This window comes from Egretta garzetta, unplaced genomic scaffold, assembly GCF_000687185.1.
Source record: "Egretta garzetta isolate BGI_Z169 unplaced genomic scaffold, ASM68718v1 scaffold18, whole genome shotgun sequence".
In the NCBI taxonomy this organism is placed as follows: domain Eukaryota; kingdom Metazoa; phylum Chordata; class Aves; order Pelecaniformes; family Ardeidae; genus Egretta; species Egretta garzetta.
In genome coordinates, this window is record NW_009260616.1 from 4,010,518 (window position 1) to 4,027,935 (window position 17,418).

The window sequence follows — 17,418 nt, forward strand, 5'->3', positions numbered from 1 at the left end:
GGGAAAGAGAAAGACAGAAAATAACCATGAGCATCTATAAGGAAATTCTAATAAAATATAACAGGTAGTAGATATACTGTCACCAAGAGAAGATAATTAACTTAAAATGCACTTAATATCTGCATAAACAACCATGCTTCAGCAGCCTTCCATGACTTCACCACAGGACCTTGAATTACTTCACTCCAATTCTGTTTAGGCTTGTAAAATTGCTTCTTTCAACCAGCCAGTCTTTTGGCTCATGAATAGCTCCATCACACATATCACTGTACGATACCACGTTTAAAGACATTATAAAAACACTGAGTATGAGCAAACATTCTCTTACTTCACCTGTTTTCCCTGTATTTAACACAACACTCTCAGATTCTAACTCTTCCTTCTACAGTGCAACTTTAACTTAAAGCACTGCACATATGTAGCATAGGCTTTAAGTCAAAAGTACTACATGCAGTATGTCCCTCTTAATACCTGAGAATTTAACAGAGTAGAATATGTAGGCATTGTCTATAACTTCAGCTTAATTAAGACCTAAAGATACTTCACAGCAAAATTAATCTCAGGTTTTGTGCTGAGAGTAGAGGAAAAGCGCATCTATTGATAAAGCCCCACTAGAAACTAATGCCAGCTGAGATTCAGGACAGAAAGCCTGCTAAAGTTTCATTACAAAAAGGTGGGGTTTTTTAACTTGAAATTTCCAGTAGCAATATTCAGAAAAAAACCCTGAAATTAAAGAAGTGCTAGCCAACTTTCCGGAGCATCCAGGTGAATAATGACATATTAGACCAGCATATTATTAGCATGAATGTTAGATATAAATACACTTATTAGGTACTTGAATGTCTTTCTTATTTTCAAGTTGTAAACAGCATTAAACACACACACATACATATCTATAAATAAAAATTTAATTTTACTTTTACACATAAGCAGCCACTACAGTCATCAGTCAGCACTTGCATAACCATGAAAAGCAGGTATTCTTCCTGAGTTAAAATGTGACTCGTATTACGAAAAAAACAAAACAAAGCAAAAAACCAAGAAACCCCATCTTTAGTTCATCATGATGGAAGTTCTCAGTTGTATTAAAATTTCTTCTTCAAAAGGTCAAGTATCTATAACCGAAGTCTAACCAATACAATGAAATTAAGACTCCATTAATTTCCCCACTAGCTAGATTAATACATTATTTTGAGATTTCTGCCACACACACAAAATAAAACCAAACCATTAACTTTAAAAGCAGAAGAAAGGCTTACAAATAAAGAGCACATTTGTGTTCTACTTAAATGTCACAGCTTTAAACTGTGTAACACCTTTGGCTGCCTGGCCTTGAGCTAAAGGCACCGCTGGAACTCACTCAAGTGCCACCAGAAATAAACTCAGGATTTACCCATCTCTGGAAACATTTCAGTACCAGGTTGGATGGGGCTCTGAGCAAGTTAGCAGTGTCCCTGCTCACTGCAGGGGGGTTGGACTAGATGACCTCTAGGGGTCCCTTCCAACCCAAACTATTCTATGATTCTATGTTACCTACTGATAGACAGACTTATACTGTCCCATTTCTGAAGTACCACAGCATCTTTCAAATACTCTCCATCAGTATGCTATAGATTTTCTTTTTCCCAGACCATAACAGATTGAAGTGACTAAGCTTATCTGAGTGGTGAGTGGGGGGAGAACTTGGTGGAGCAAAAGGAAAGAGATTGGATGAGGCCCCCCTGGCTGACCATAAAGGTGCAAGGGGCTGGGACACATGAAGTCCTCTGATGCAAATGATTGCCCAAAGCTCCAAAGGAGAAAAATGTCCCTAATCTTCATAGCTGCAGACAAAATCAATGACATAATGAAATCAGGGTACTGCAAAGATGCACACAATCCAACTTTGATACAATTATTTGTACGACAGAAACAGAACACAAATTTTATAGGATCAGAATATCTTGTTTTAAGAGCCATCTTACAAAGACTAGAGTGCTTTTTACATTTGATGAAAACAAAAGTGAAGAGAAAAAGCCACCTGGCTTACAAGCTGCCTCCACATCAATCTACCGTGGGTCAGATTTTTTCCAAATGGTGACATAAAAGCATTGGGTATTACAGAAAATAAGATCAAGGTGAGTATGCAGACATGTCTGGAAATCTCTGGAAGTCTCTTATTCACAGATTGAAGAGCTTGCACCTACAGTCTGGTTATTCACCCAAGAACAGGCATCGTCTCTGGGACACAGTGGCCCAAGTCCTGCCTAACTGTTGACATCTAGATGAAAATATTTTAGCTTGTTTCCAAAATCACCCAGATTAAAAGAGATGACATCAGACACTACTGGTAAATAAAGCTCACCAGAAAAAAAAACAACAGTTAAGTATGTCAAGGTTTTGAAAAAGTTACCATGTTACAGTGCAGCTGGCAAAAGCCCACTTTTTTTTCTATTAAATTTCTCAGTAAATCTCAAAGCGGAAACATTGAGCTGTTCCTGCAGCAAGGCATCAACCAAACTTGGCAGAAAATGTAATGAAGTCCCTGCTTGCACTCCACCACAATGTCTGCTGGCATCAACACAACCTGCCAGAATACTTTGATGTACTGCATTTTGTTAACCAGAAGAATTTCCAAGCATGGCTATCAAGAGGTTTTCTGCATGCAGCAGTGTGTTTTACCATGAGTGGAAGATTCTTCTTGCTTAAGATGGTTTGAAAACTATAAACTTGCATTCTTTACTCTTAAGGCAAGAACAGTAGAAAGAAACACCAGTGTTGCATCTACTATTTAATGTAGCTTTTACTGTTTTCAGTTGGGACATCCGGTTAGGAAAGAAAAAGGTATCAACGTATTTCTGGCAAATCTGCAAAATAATGAGGATATCTGTTGGTTTAGTCTCAGATGGGTGCTCTAAGTCAAAGCTGACAAGCTTGTGTCAACAAGTGGTAGAAACCAAGAATTGCAGTTCAGTGCCTTAACTATTTTTCATGTGACCTTCAGCCGTGGATGTCTGATATTTTCTCATGTACTTCATCCTTGGGAGCAACAAAACAGGTAAGTTTTCCAGATTCCCTCATACTAACTGGAGCAGTCACAGTATTGCTTCTGGTTCCATTTAGCTCTATCCTTATTTTGAGGTGATAGTCCAGCATGCACGGCTATGCAGACAGTCAGCTCCTGAAGAGACGTTGCTAGAGCCTGGGAGACACTCAGCAAAGCTCTCAGCATACAGTAGGAGAGAGATTTCATACTCTCTGATCTTTTTTGACCAGGAAAAGTAGACTTCGGCTTTTGTTTAACAGTCTCCTGGCTTAAAAAAAAGCAAACTGAAGAGGATACTCTTTTTCCACCCCACCCCCCAAAAAATTTTCCTAAATATCGTATGCTTTTAAACAGAATAGACCTTAAGCAAGAGAGAACCTGAACAGATGAAGGGATATGGTGAAACGAAAAGAGTCTTCCGTGTCAAGGATTATAAACAATACGTACATTTATAAATGACATCAGGTGCCCTAGAAAATAACATGTAATAAATAAGTGTAATAGCTCAGTAAATCTTAACAACCAGGCATACTAAAATACTGATTTGTGCCCATGCATGAGACAACATATCCAGTGCTCCCAGCTCAGCAAGATCTTTGCCAATATTATCGGAATGACCAAAAAATTCTCCAAAGTTAAAAAAGTCAATGCTGGGTACCTGTTTACTCTTCAGTTATGAAGTTATGGGCTCTCTTCCTGAAGTCCTGAGATGCAAGCCTGGGGGTCTGGTGAAAGGTTTCATTTCTACTCCAAGTGTTAGCAAAACTATGTATAGCATTGCAAGTTCCCATGGTTTTTCTTCCAAGGGCACCCATTACTCAAGAAACTACAGCAGTAATCTGAACCCTACAAGTGATGAGGGCATTTGAGGGATTTTCAAAAGGTGGCTTATGGCTGTGTTTGTGAGCTGCACAAACTTATGTGCAGATCACTCATCTCAATCAAAACAAAATCTGTAAAGCACTGAAAACTTTTTGCAGCATATTTTCACTCAGTTTTTCTTCCAAAATGGTTTAATGTCACAAATACCTTGTAAGCTGACAAATGCACTCTTCAGAAAGATATAGATACATAACACCACTGGTAGATGACAGCAAAAGGGGCCCAGGTATGACCTGGACCCTTTCTATTAGCTGCATTCCTTTATCTTGCTTTCTTTTTGTTATTTGCCACTGTATTTTTTAATTTTCCTGTGTTGATACTCTTTACAACCTGTACTAAGTGTCAGCCATGTACTGACATCAGAGTTAGAAACAAAACTCCTTCTATACACTTCAGCAAGGAAGGAGAAGCCCCATAACTTAAACTCGTTTGAAGTTCCAGGCCAGTACTATAATAATTTCAGTTTACAGGGCACTATTTTAATGTACCTCAAATCGCTGTGTCTAAAATCATATTGTTTATACTACTTAAAACCCATAAAAGTTTTCTATAAAATATTAAGAGAACTTTAGAACTTATTTCTGTATGTTTATAATTAGTGTTGTAGCTAGTATTATGTAATTAAGTGAAATTTGAAGTGAGGATCTGATTCAGAAAAGTGTATCAAAGTGGGACCATCACTGTTTTATGATATTTTCCATTTATTTTATAAACTTTGTTACTGAACACCAAGTGCCACAGAATCTGAAATACAGTGTTTGTAATTCTACTGTCATTCATTCTCAGGAAATACGAGCCTGATTGACCAGGGCTGCTGGTAACTCCACTCAGTATTTTTCCAGTAGACCACCGCTGGTCCTTTTGTACACAGTAACAGAAAGTATGAGATCGGTATCTCCTCTAAAACGTACAGAACATACCAGGAGAGGGAACCACAGAGGAAATACAAATATTTAAAGATTTTTTAAATTACTGAAATTCAGAGGCACAACAATATTTACATTTTAAAAAATTACATTACTTCCCCAATATATATAAAGCAGCAGCTAATTTTCAACTGAAAGGAACAGCAAATCTTCAGGGAAACTACACAAATACTTTAAAGGGTCTTATTAACGTTACGAAAGCAAAATTCCTGCCATCAGTGAGCAGAACTGTTTCAGTCGCTGCAGAGAGTTTGTTTATTATCCCCCAACCTTTCCTGGAGGGTGCCAGGACAACTCCACAAGCTTTAGGCAGAGCAAGACTTCAGAACTTCAATATTTAATGCAAAATGCAAAAGCACAACCTAATAGTCAGTATCCTCCTGCAAACTTAGCCATTAAAAAAGGTGAAAGGCCAGAATAAAAAAGATCCAGCAGCAACAATGTGAAGTGTCCAAGAGCCACTGTTGTGAAAGGTTTTAGGATTAAATATGAAAATAACTCCCTATAGCCCCTTTGAACTTTACTAATGCTGATCTTTTTTGCAGAAAAGCTACTCCAGCTATGATGGTGGCTGAAAACGCAAAACACTACAACAGAGAAATGAGAACGTGGCACTACGAAGGGTCCATTAAAATTCACCAGAGCCATGAGACTCGAGTTGGAGCCTACAGGTAGGTTGTGGCTGGCAATTCCAGGATTGCTGAGGGGACAAGGGGATCTGCCCAGAGAACACGGCGTCCTGTTTTAACAGGAACCCGCCCGAGCAGAGCGTTGCCCAGCCCAACCCACAGCCCCTGGCTCGCTCGCCCTCGCTCCGTACCACCAGCCACCCCTCTGACACCCAGGAGGGAGAGGGACCTTCCCAAATGGAGATCAAGAAAAAAGGGGGAGGGTGATGCAAAGGCCACACAAACTTTACTGCAGCTTTTTTCTCCTTCTTCCTCCTCCTAATTCCCCAGGACTCTCCACGCTTCTCCCCGAGTCTCAACCCCCAAGCATACATGCCATACAAATAGAAATAAAGTAAAATGGTTAGCTTTTTCTATAAAGAAAACATCATCCCCTGCTTTTTCCCCCAAAGGAAGCCTGTGGTCCTTAGACAGTTCTGAAAGCATAATACGATCGCTTTTCCACATTTTAGTTATGACCACGTGATTTGGCTGCTAGGCTCATATCCCAGTGTATTGGGTTTGTGTGGCAAGGTTTTGGTAGCCAGGGGTGCTACAAGGGTGGCTTCTGTGAGAAGATGCCAAAAGCTTCCCCTGTGTCCGACAGAGCCAATGCCAGCTGGCTCCAAGACAGACCCAACGCTGGCCAAGGCTGAGCCCATCAGCAATGGTGCAGCCTGAGAGGAGTGAGAATGTGTGAGAGGAGCAGCCCTGCAGACACCAGGGTCAGTGCAGCAGGGGGGCAGGAGGGGCTCCAGGCACCGGAGCAGAGATTCCCCTGCAGCCCCAGGTGCAGCCCATGGTGGGGCAGGCTGTGCCCCTGCAGCCCAGGGAGGCCCACGGGGGAGCAGATCCCCACCTGCAGCCCAGGGAGGACCCCACGCCGGAGCAGGTGGATGCCCAAAGAAGGCTGTGACCCCATGGGAAGCCCGTGCTGGAGCAGGCTCCCGGCAGGACCTATGGACCCTTGGAGAGAGGAGCCCAGGCTGGAGCAGGTTTGCTGGCCAGGGTGGGGGCCCCGAGGGGGGCCCCAAAATGGAGCGGGTTTGCTGGCCGGGCTGGTGCCCCCGAGGGGGACCCATGCTGGATCCGTCTGTACCTGAAGGACTGCACCCCATGGAATGGACCCACGCTGGAGCAGTGCATGAAGAACTGCAGCCAGACCCACACTGGAGCAGTTCAAGGACCATCTACCATGGGAGGGACCTCAGGCTGGTGCAGGGACAGAGTGTGAGGAGTCTTTCCCTGAGGAGGAAGGAGCGGCAGAGACAGCGTGTGATGGACTGACCCCAGCCCCATTCCCCATCCCCTTGTACTGCTCAGGGGGAGGAGGTAGAGAAAACTGGGAGTGAAGTTAAGCCCAAGAAGAAGGGAGGGGTGGGGGGAAGACTTGATTTTATTTCTCATTATCCTACTCTGATTTGATTGGTAATAAATTATTTTCTTCCCCTCCAAGTCGAGACTGTTTTGCCCATGACAGTAACCGCTGAGTGATCCCCCTGCCCTTATCTCAACCCACGAGCCTTTCGTTATATTTTCTCTCCCCTGTCCAGCTGAGGAGGGGAGTGATAGAGCAGCTTTGGTGGGCACACCTGGCATCCAGCCAGGGCCAAGCCACCACAGCCAGACCATGTAACTGAGCACATGGACACTGTGCCAGCCACAGGTCTGACTGTGAGTGAAGAGGGGGAAATGCGAGAGCTGTGCAACTCCAGCAAGGGTATTCACGGAAGTGAATCTCTTCGGGGCTCCCCTGATAATCAGTACAGGGAGGTTACAGAATTAAATCACTTCACAGAGGAGATTACGCTAAAATGGAGCCTCCCCCTTTACAGAGTAAACCAGGGAGACCAGTCTCACCTACAGTTACCCCTTGCCAGGTGCCCAAGGCTTCCCCAAGATTTTAATTAGCTTCACAGGTATCAGATGAATTTTTTAAATCTCTACAGGCCAATATATATATATATAACAAAAAGTAGGACTGGAGAGGAGCACTTTGTAATGTTATATTGTTAACTCTTTAATTATAAAATAAGTTTTTTCCTAGCTTGTAATTTATTTTTAATGGTCCTTTTTTGTACTGGCCACCTTTGTATGACATTTTTATAAAATATTGCAAGATAACATTTGGCAGATTAAACTACAATAATAAATACAGAAAACCTTTCTGCAGTACTGTGACATGAAAAGGATCCCTCAAAGTCCATGTATCTTCTATACCTAGCCAGGAAAAGCCATACAGACAGTGCCACATATTGTCAATTATTAAAATAAACAAGTTAACATAATGTATTATGTCCAAAATTTCTCTCATAGACGTAATGCCTATTAATTTATTATTATTTTCTCTAACATATTTCAATCCAGTGAGAAAAATCTCCAACGGCACATTCCGTTTTGGCAGAACTGATCATTATTTCTATGGATTTTCTTTTTTTTAATAAAAGGAAGACATTTGTTCAAAAGTCAGTATAACTACATAATGGCCAGACACTGCATTTCTAATAAAGTGTTTATACATTGCAAAAGCCTTCAGTCTCTTTTCTGCCACTACCAGTCTTTCATAGTAATACATTAATTTAATCAAGTCAACTAAGTCTCCTTAGAACAAATGAAGAGAGGTCAGTGAAGGGTCAGGTTTTCATTTACATACTCAGTATCTTTTTCTCGTTTTAAACAAAACATATTTAAAAGATTAAGTTGCTACGGAGCCATAGATGGCACAAAATTTGTCAAAATGCTAAATAAATCTTAATTGCTTTCAGCATTTCCTAGGCAAATGAACGAACTCAAACCCAAACAATTAATAAGTTCTAAATATACTTTGTGACACACAGCCCAACATAAAAATAAGCAAATAATAGGGAAAAAAAAAATTCACACATACTATAGTTGCATACTCTGATCCCCTAGCTAAGGGAGTCGCTATGGCAGCCAAAAGGATGATACTCAGAGGTCATTTTCAGAGAATACCTAATGTTTCATGCATTATTTAGGATTGCCACATCTGAAAATGCTTTCATAAGAATGATTTTTTATTTTGCCCTGAATGGAACCATTTGTCAATGTGTCACGAAAATAAATGAGGAGTGGCTGCTTCTCTTCCCAGAAGCCAATGCTGATCATTAGGCACATCCCTTGCTAACAACTTCCTAAGAGAGAAGCTAAATCCAGTACTATAGACCAAACTGGGGAAGTTAAAGGGTGATCTGCTGTTGATACTTTTCAGAAGAGGTTCCCTTCAAACTCCTGTGCTGCATCTTTCTCCTGTTAGTATTGCGGCTTACTAACAATGCTGATCAACTATGGTTTATGATTTAATTTGTAAAGAAGCTGTGATGAAGAATGAAATGATTTTATTAGAGGTTCATACTTTTTAAAACAAACAAAAAAACCAACCATGGAGCACACAGGCAATGCTTGCTAAAGTTTCAACTACTGTATTTGATAAATTACATGTGCAAAATTTTTATTTTTTTTTAGATTTCCTTCACCCTCCACCCCCATGAATACAACATATGGGATCTTGGTATAAAGGGCCTGTCTTCACAAGCACTGAAATCAATGACTTATTTGTTAACACTTCAAAGATACTGAGAGTGTTTTTGTTTTCCCCATACCTGGCAGATCATCTGTACCCCTATTTGACAGAAGACAGACAGGGACACAGAAATCCCATGTTTGTGTACATCACTGGTACTCAACTCTTCTACCCATGTCTGGTGGCAGGAGCTGCCAGGACAGCACCTTATGGGCAAAGCCAAATGGGGGAACCCATGACACTGCTAGGACAGTAGCTGTGTATTTCCAGCCCCAGTAGCGAGCGTGAAACACCTTCTGTCCAACTTCCAATAAATGGCAATTAACTTTTTGCAGGCCTGTGTGGTCCCTCTCTTCCCCCCCGTACAGCATCAACCAAGGCAGACAGACTCCTGCTGGCGCTCTGACTTTTCCACAGTATCCCTTTTCCGAGAAAGGAAAATGATTATAATCCAGTTAAGCATCTCTCACACAATGTCTCGACAGCTGGAGACATCAGAAAAAGAAACTTAAATCAGCTAGCTAGCCTATGTGGTAGTTTTAGATGTCTGTTTTATTCTTCTTTGTTAGGAGAATCATTTAGGCAAATGCTAACAGCTGGTTAGTTTTTCAGCTGTGACAATAAATGTGTAACTACTGCCCTTGCCTAATCACTGCCCAGCTGGCAGCTCCCTGCTCAGCTGAGCTGCCCTCTCTGAAGACTGACGGATACCAGCTATTACCTGGTGAGGTGATTTCTAGGGATGCTGACTTAGCAGGAGGAGGCAGACAGTGAATTATTGCCATCAGCAACTGCAGTATGAAAGCTAACAACAAAAGTGGTTACTCAATTTTACAGTATGATGGGGAATAAAAACATTTCTATGCTGTACCATCAGACAGAACACAAATTTTTTTTTTACTGTAACAAGGGAGATAATGAAGAGGTATAGCCTCAAGAGCTATTAGTTTGAGAACATTAATTTTGTCTATTTGCCTAGTCATACGCAGTGTCAGCATTAATACATGCTGATTGCCTGGCCACTTCAGTTCTGCCAGTACAGGAGATGCACCCATCTGTATTGGAGGCATATGCACATCATCATCTGGCTGGAAATGAGAGCAGGAAAAGCCAGATAACTGTGGCTGACCACTCATCGTGTGAGAAACTACCAGCACAGCTCCAAAAAGATGCTAATATGAAACAGAACTTAAAACAAGATCCCTGCTTTTCTGCGTGAGGGTCATTGGGTCCTTCAAAGGCCATGTATGAGGCACATTTTCCAATCCAAACATTACAGAGATGTCTGCCCGTAAAAGGGCAGGAGAAGAGGAAACAGTCTCCTTGCTCCCCTTGCCAATTTTAGGAAGACGGGACCAGTCAGAACAGTTTGTGGTTCTTGAAGATTAACAGTTGTTTTAGAGACCCTACAGTCCTAGGCGTATCAGTTGTGCTGTCTGTGGGCAGATTTTTCAAGAATGAAAGTTCTCCTCCTCCCACCATTTTTGCCTTTCACATTTGTAAGGAAACCTACCCAGTGATCTTTAAAGCTGTCTTAGAATGGTCACCATTTCCTTGCCGTACTTACAGGCAAAAGATTAAAATGCTCAACGGAACGCTATCAAATGGGCTGATCTTCCTCAAGGTGACCATCCGACAGGCAATTTCTCTTGAAACTGCCCAGAACAGCAACAGAGACTGAAAAGCAGTGTTAATGTAAAAGTGGGAAGGAAACAGAAGCTGCACAAAGTATGGAATTTCCAGTATCAACCTGTGCTGTGGCCTCTGGCCAGGGCAGGTCCCCACCTACCTGAAGGATCAAGCCAGTGGGGGAGGAGGTGTTGGAGAAGCGGGCATAAAACACACAGAGGAGGCTAGAGAGTCCAAGTCACAGCCCATGAAACCCCACTAAGCATTCGTTGCTCAGTTAAAAAGGATGCTGCTCAACATCACTGTCAGACTCTTTGGCAACAGCCCCTTTGTGGTGAAAATGACTTTCTCACGGATTAGGTCAGAGCAGTGATGGGTCCTGGGGAAATGCTGAAGTGAGCGGACACTGAAGCGAATGGAAACAATGGCAGAGGGAGCAAGAGGAGCCAAGATGCAGGTGGAGACCAAGATGCCAGAGAGAACCAAGACAAAGAGGAGACAATCTCATCTGCCTCTGCAGAGCAGCAGAGAATAAGCAAAGCCCAGTGAAATTGCATGTGGGAAGATCAGACCTTACGGTACACACTGAAGTCTGTCAGCTGCTGAGAATAAAAAATAAAACTCCTCCTTCACAGGCTCTGAATACCACCAGACACCCTGGGATACTTCTTTCATGATCTAATACATAGGTTTTGAACATCTGGATCTAGTGATACTGTGTCTATTGATGCTTAAAATAATCAGAGTATCTTATTCTCAGCAGTCCATTCAGACTGTTGGGCTGCTTAATTTATGCCAAATTCCTGCAGCATTTCTCTGTGGAAAAATACTGAATTTCTTCAGGACTTTACTGGCAGGGTTCGTACAATCCTTTCCTTATGGCTGTCTGCCCTGTGACACTTTTCACATTACTGGTGCTCTAAAGTGGCATCAAAGCATGTGGAACTGGCACCCTGCGGCAAACCAAGTGAGCAGTAAGCTCACACGTACGCACCCACGTGGAGGAGTGCGAGACGGGGAGAGACAATTAGTAGCTGAGCCGTACATGATTTGAAATGTCACTATGAGACATGTCAAGTGTTTAAAGGTAATTCTCAGTGTCACCATCTAAAACTGTACTAAAACTGTACTTGTTACTGTAAACATTTCTGATAAAAGTTATCTGAGCACAGCACAGACCTACATGTCTCCCACAACACACTAATGAATAAACTAAACAATTCATGTTTCCTATTACTTTATGCACTAAAGGTTTAATTAATCAATTTCCAAGGGCTAAAAAAGCAAGAGGGAATACAACACAGAGCAAGGCTAGAGATAATAAGTACCAGCATAGACTACTTTTAATCAGGTCCCTGAAGAAAAGTGAAAATAACAGGAAATGAAAAGTCATGAATAGAAGCCTGCAGTTCTGCCATCCATGCGATAATAAGCTAGATGGTGTAAAAGAAGAAGATAGTGGAATGAAATTCCCCCCTGTAGCAACTGGTATAGCACAGTGTTAGTGACAGTCTAAAAAAAAAACTTCCAAACCAAAACCCAACCAACCAACCAACCACACAAAAAGCCTTTCCACCTCCAAAAAAACCCCCCAAAGCATGAAAAACTCCCCAAACCTCATGGTTCTGAGAAACCAATGGAAAACACCTTAACAGATTCACTGGGAAGAAAAATAATTAAGAATTTTGGAAGAAACATAGAAACACCATTTATATATGTTGTGTTCCTCTCTGCCATGCCTTTTAATACCAAAAGACGACCTGTGTTTAAGTCTAAAGCTTATTTCAGAACTTTACATTTCATATTAAGTAGGAGTGCTTGCTGCCTTAAACCACCATAACCGTGGCAATCAGCACTCTTGATCTACTTTCCTCAGTACATCTCTCTGTAAGACTCTGCTCCCAGTTTTGTATCACTTTTCCAACATTCAGCTTCTAGGTTATCTTTCTTTTCTGCTGAGGATTTGCTGTAAATCCCCCCTCCACACTGATTAGTTCACTAACTTCTGACTTCATCGAGTTTCTATCCCACATCAGAATTCCTTTACCAATAACTGATATTTGAGCTTTGCTAAATTATTCTTGTGTCATACTGACTGCATCATCCAAGTACAAATAAACATCATTAATTTCCTTTGCCTGTAAAATATTTTGATATGAGGATGACTGTTGAGCAGTTTGCATTTGGAGGTGACTAGGTAGCATAGGAACAGCGTGGAAAATAGGTGCTAGAACCCAGAACTTCCCATTTCTTTTTTTCTTCTTCATGTGTTTGTTGGTATTTTTGCTGCTGCTCTTTCTTTCTGGCCCCACAACTCTCCTCTTTGCTCCCCCAATCAACCTCTATGTTACCAGATATTCTTCCCTCTCCTGCCAGTCGTCTGAGACTTTGTAAGTTGTCTCCACACAGCCTCAAGTGGAAAGCAGCACGACGCGTTTCTGTGATGGAGATCCTGCAACAGCGGTCACCTCCAGTTCAGGTTAAGGACACTCACAACCCAATCAAGCATATTGGTGTACTGAAATATTGTGAAAACAGTGGCTTCTCTGTCAGAAGAACAGGAGCCACCTTCTCAAGGAAAGCCACTACCGATCTTCTGGACAGGACAAAACCTGAGTATTCGGTCTTTTCAGTCTGATGAGGACTTTTCAGAGAAGGTAAAGATTCGAAGCATCAGATGGCAAGTGACAGCTCTGTGGAACTTCCCAGCCACTAACTTCCATTTTCCCACTTCCCAGCACTAATTTTATAAAACTCTAGACCATCCTAACCTCAATCTCAGTCATTTTAAATATATCTGTATCACTCTTGTTTATCCAGATAATATTAATTCCTTACCACCAGATGGTAACTTTAAAAAGTGTTTTTAATCTTTTACTTTTCTGAACTCAATTAGCTTTTATTAGCTTCTCATGTCAAGAAAATATTTTAAGTGGGTTCACAATCATTTAAGTTAAAAAGTCTTTCAAAGTATTTAGTCACATTTATTGTGGTTGATATTGCATGTGGTACCATTAAATGTTTGAAGTGAGAATCAAAATCATTACACTAACTGCATGGCTCCGTTATTAAAAATAATTGGCTGACGAGTTGCAAAGGTCTCTTTTAAGCAGTTTTTTAGCTACCATTCATTGCAAGGAGCCTACGCCAAAGGCTTTCTGACTGACAGTCAATTATTTCTCCTTTATATACAGCTGTTGGATCAACAGTGGCTTCAGATACTGGACAGCTTGTCACAAGACTTGCAGCTGTGATACTCATCGGATATAACATTAGCTTACAAATGCTGTAAATTACACTTGCATATGCATTTACAGATATGCGTATCAATCTAAACATGTACAATATAGAGACACCACTGGTGTCGAGGGAAGCCTCTCTCTTCAGTATCTGCTTTCACAGATGCTGTGACAGCTGTATGAAACACTACTGAAATGGCATTCTGGTTCACTGAAAGGGACAGCTTTTCCAGATAAAAAAAACCTGAAGTGGTCTTTTTCCAACTGGTGTTGCTGAAGACATAATCTGCTTTGACAAATGCTTTAAGAAAAGTATAAATGTCCCTTTTTTCCAGTCTGCTTCGATCTTCTCCTTCCTCTTTACCCACACACTGCCGTGTCATATAAATCCATTTGTGTTGGGATCAGATAAACATTTGTTTTTCTCAGTGCCAGTCACTAAGGGCTTGATCCTTACTCACAGACAACAGAAAAACTCCTGGTGGCTTCAACAGGCACTGATCAAGCATTAAAATCCTGTAACTGTCATTAAAATTACTGCAGAGATGACAGGTTATTACGAATACAGGGAATCCCTGCAGCTTGACTGAAACACCAGTGTCTCTGTATAAATCCTTTCCATTACATCATTCAGATTTGGGAACTGGGACCTGGTTCTCTTTCTGGAAATCAGTAATACAGTGTAAAAAAAGACTGTTCTGGTTTCTTTTCTCAGCACATGACACATTTGCTTATGCACAGTTTTATCCTTCAATGCCTATTCACTATTTGAAAACCAAGATTAAAGTCAATCACTCTAAGGAAAAGTAGTACTTATTTACATGCAATTTACAGGTTCCTTTTTCCCCCACTTTATACATTTATAGAATATACATTATATTCAGTATAATGCAGTCAATTTAACGATAAAGAGCTATCCCTATTTTTCTCAAATGACATTAGTTTCAGGCATATCATTAGGCTAGTGGAAGACAGCTATGCTATTTATCAGTTTCTGATTCTGAATGTTATGCCTGAGCTCCAAACATAATGCAATGTGGTTTAATAAACTTTAAATGTGATTTCATTGGATCACATATTTAAAAATATTTCATATTTCAGCCTGGAGAAGAGAAGGCTGCGGGGAGACCTGATTGCGGCCTTTCAGTACCTAAAGGGGGCCTATAGGAAAGACGGGGAAAATCTTTTTAGTAGGGCCAGCAGTGACAAGACAAGGGGTAATGGTTTTAAACTAAACCAGGGTAGGTTTAGACTAGATATAAGGAAGAAGTTCTTTACAATGAGGGTGGTGAAACACTGGAAGGGGTTGCCCAGAGAGGTGGTGGAGGCCCCATCCCTGGAAACATTCAAGGCCAGGTTGGACGGGGCTCTGAGCAGCCTGATCTAGTTAGCGGTGTCCCTGCTCACTGCAGGGGGGTTGGACTAGATGACCTCTAGGGGTCCCTTCCAACCCAAAACATTCTATGATTCTATGAAAAATGAATGAAATCCCTCACTGTTTGTGTCACCAAGGAAAATCAACCAATTGCTAAAACATGACCAAATTCAGTAACTAAGGTATGATTAAATAGAAATAATTCCTATTGTATAGCAGGAACAGACACTGCCCCCCTCCCCCAATCTAATATGTACCTGATTTTCACCTGAAGAAAATATTGCTATCACGCTTTTCCTGCGGTAGAGTCTCTGTTATCAGCCGTTCAGTTGTGTTCCACCAAAGCCAGAACTTCACCTTTAATCTACTTATTATTACTTCAAGCAACAAATACTTTTACACAGCTGCTGCTCATCGTATAGATGAGCTATTTACAAGAAACCAAGGGTACTGACTATCTCAGCTGGCAAGGCACAGCACAATCCAGCTTAATTCTCAGATATGCACTGAAAGTTATGATCCAGGACAATCTGATTATACCATAAAGAGAGGAAGGAAAAAGAGAAGGACAAACATTACCTTGAAAACTCAGTAAAGTCAGATTAGGCAAGATTTGTATTTTTCAAGAAAAAGTAATGTTGTTCCATAATCTTTTTGCAGTAATTCATGTTTTAAATTACAATACAATGATACTTCAGTGAATATCCTGAAGAAGGAAAGGAGTTTTCCATCCAATTACCTAATAATTTAATAGACTTGAAAAAGGCTGAAAGACCTATGCTACATTGACAGAGCACAAAAATAAGAATTACAAAGAATTTCTTCTAAAAGTACTTCTTAAAAAAATAATCACCATCCATCCACTAATGACCACACTTAAGATTTTCCTTGGAGGATTTTGTAAACCAGATTATCAGATAATAAAGGGGCTGGCATTAAGTAGTCAAATAAGCTTTTCCTAACAGTAATGGGATTTTAATCAATTCAGTGAAAATAAGATAATAAAGGATGAAGTGAAATCAGCATGAAAGGATTACTCTTTAAAATGATAGAACGATCAAAGGCTCAGGAAGAAAACCCCACGCTTCTGGAATCCTGCTGGAGACAGTATGCGTACTTTTTGTTCCTGCACCAGCAGACACTGCTTCATTAACCACATTGAAAAAGCTTCTGCATATTAAACAATGTACACAGGTGAAGTACCTTGTGATTTTTCTTTTTTTTTCAAATTATCAATGAGAACAATGATGCTATAGTTTTATAAAGCATGTAAGAAAATCAGGTTTCTGTCCCAATTCCAGCAAAACATTTGGTCAAAGGTTTTAAACACTGTTTGTAATCTCTCACTGCTTTTAATGGTTTTAATGTACAAATCCGTATTTTAAGCTTTTTTTTTTCTCCCCGCCCCCTCCTCCCCCTCTGCTTTTTTGTATTTCCAACTGTAGACTGGAATAGTATAGCATGGAGTTTCTTGAAAGGATCATCACGTAAGAAGTGCCATACTTGTTCTTCAGGTAAAACGAAGGCCTTGTCGGGAATGTAGTGTACTCTGGATAGATATGGCATATTAGTCTTTTTGACACTTTTGAAAGATAATGTCAGTCAAAATAAGCATTTTCAGTAAGGTGCACAATTGTCTTTTGGGTACCAGAGAGACTGAACTCAAAAGCCATCAAAATAAACTATTCTTAGGTTTCTTATGAGTGACTTAAAATAGTCTGTCTAATCTATCAAAATTATTTATTTCTTGGCTCTTCTTATACTACATATTTGGGAGTATGAGAGCAACACCATGGACCAAGTCAGAATGATCTCCCATTTCTCGCTCCCGTAACTTTCAGGTAGGCAGATTTCCAAAGGGTGTCTTCAAGGGCCCACAGCCAGAGTCCAAATTGTCTTTGATGGGTGGGTGAACTCAGGGATGGACTATAAAAGGCCAGGGTCCCTTCTCCTCCCTAACAGGCGAGCACAAAGAACAACCTCTGCTACAGCTGCGCTCTCTGAGGACAGGAGCAGGTCTTTCTCTAATGCTCTGAAGTACCTACGACATGTTTAGTCAATACATGGCTGATTAATGACAAACCAATCTGGCTCACACACAAAGAGCTATACAATTACAAAGGATCATAAAAG

General features: G+C 40.8%; 1 protein-coding gene across 1 annotated transcript in view; it reads right to left on the bottom strand.

The window, feature by feature from the left end:
• MAN1A1 (mannosidase alpha class 1A member 1) overlaps positions 1–17,418 on the bottom strand; it is a 154,118-nt gene that overhangs the window by 30,962 nt on the left and 105,738 nt on the right. The gene's annotated exons all lie outside the window — the stretch shown is intronic.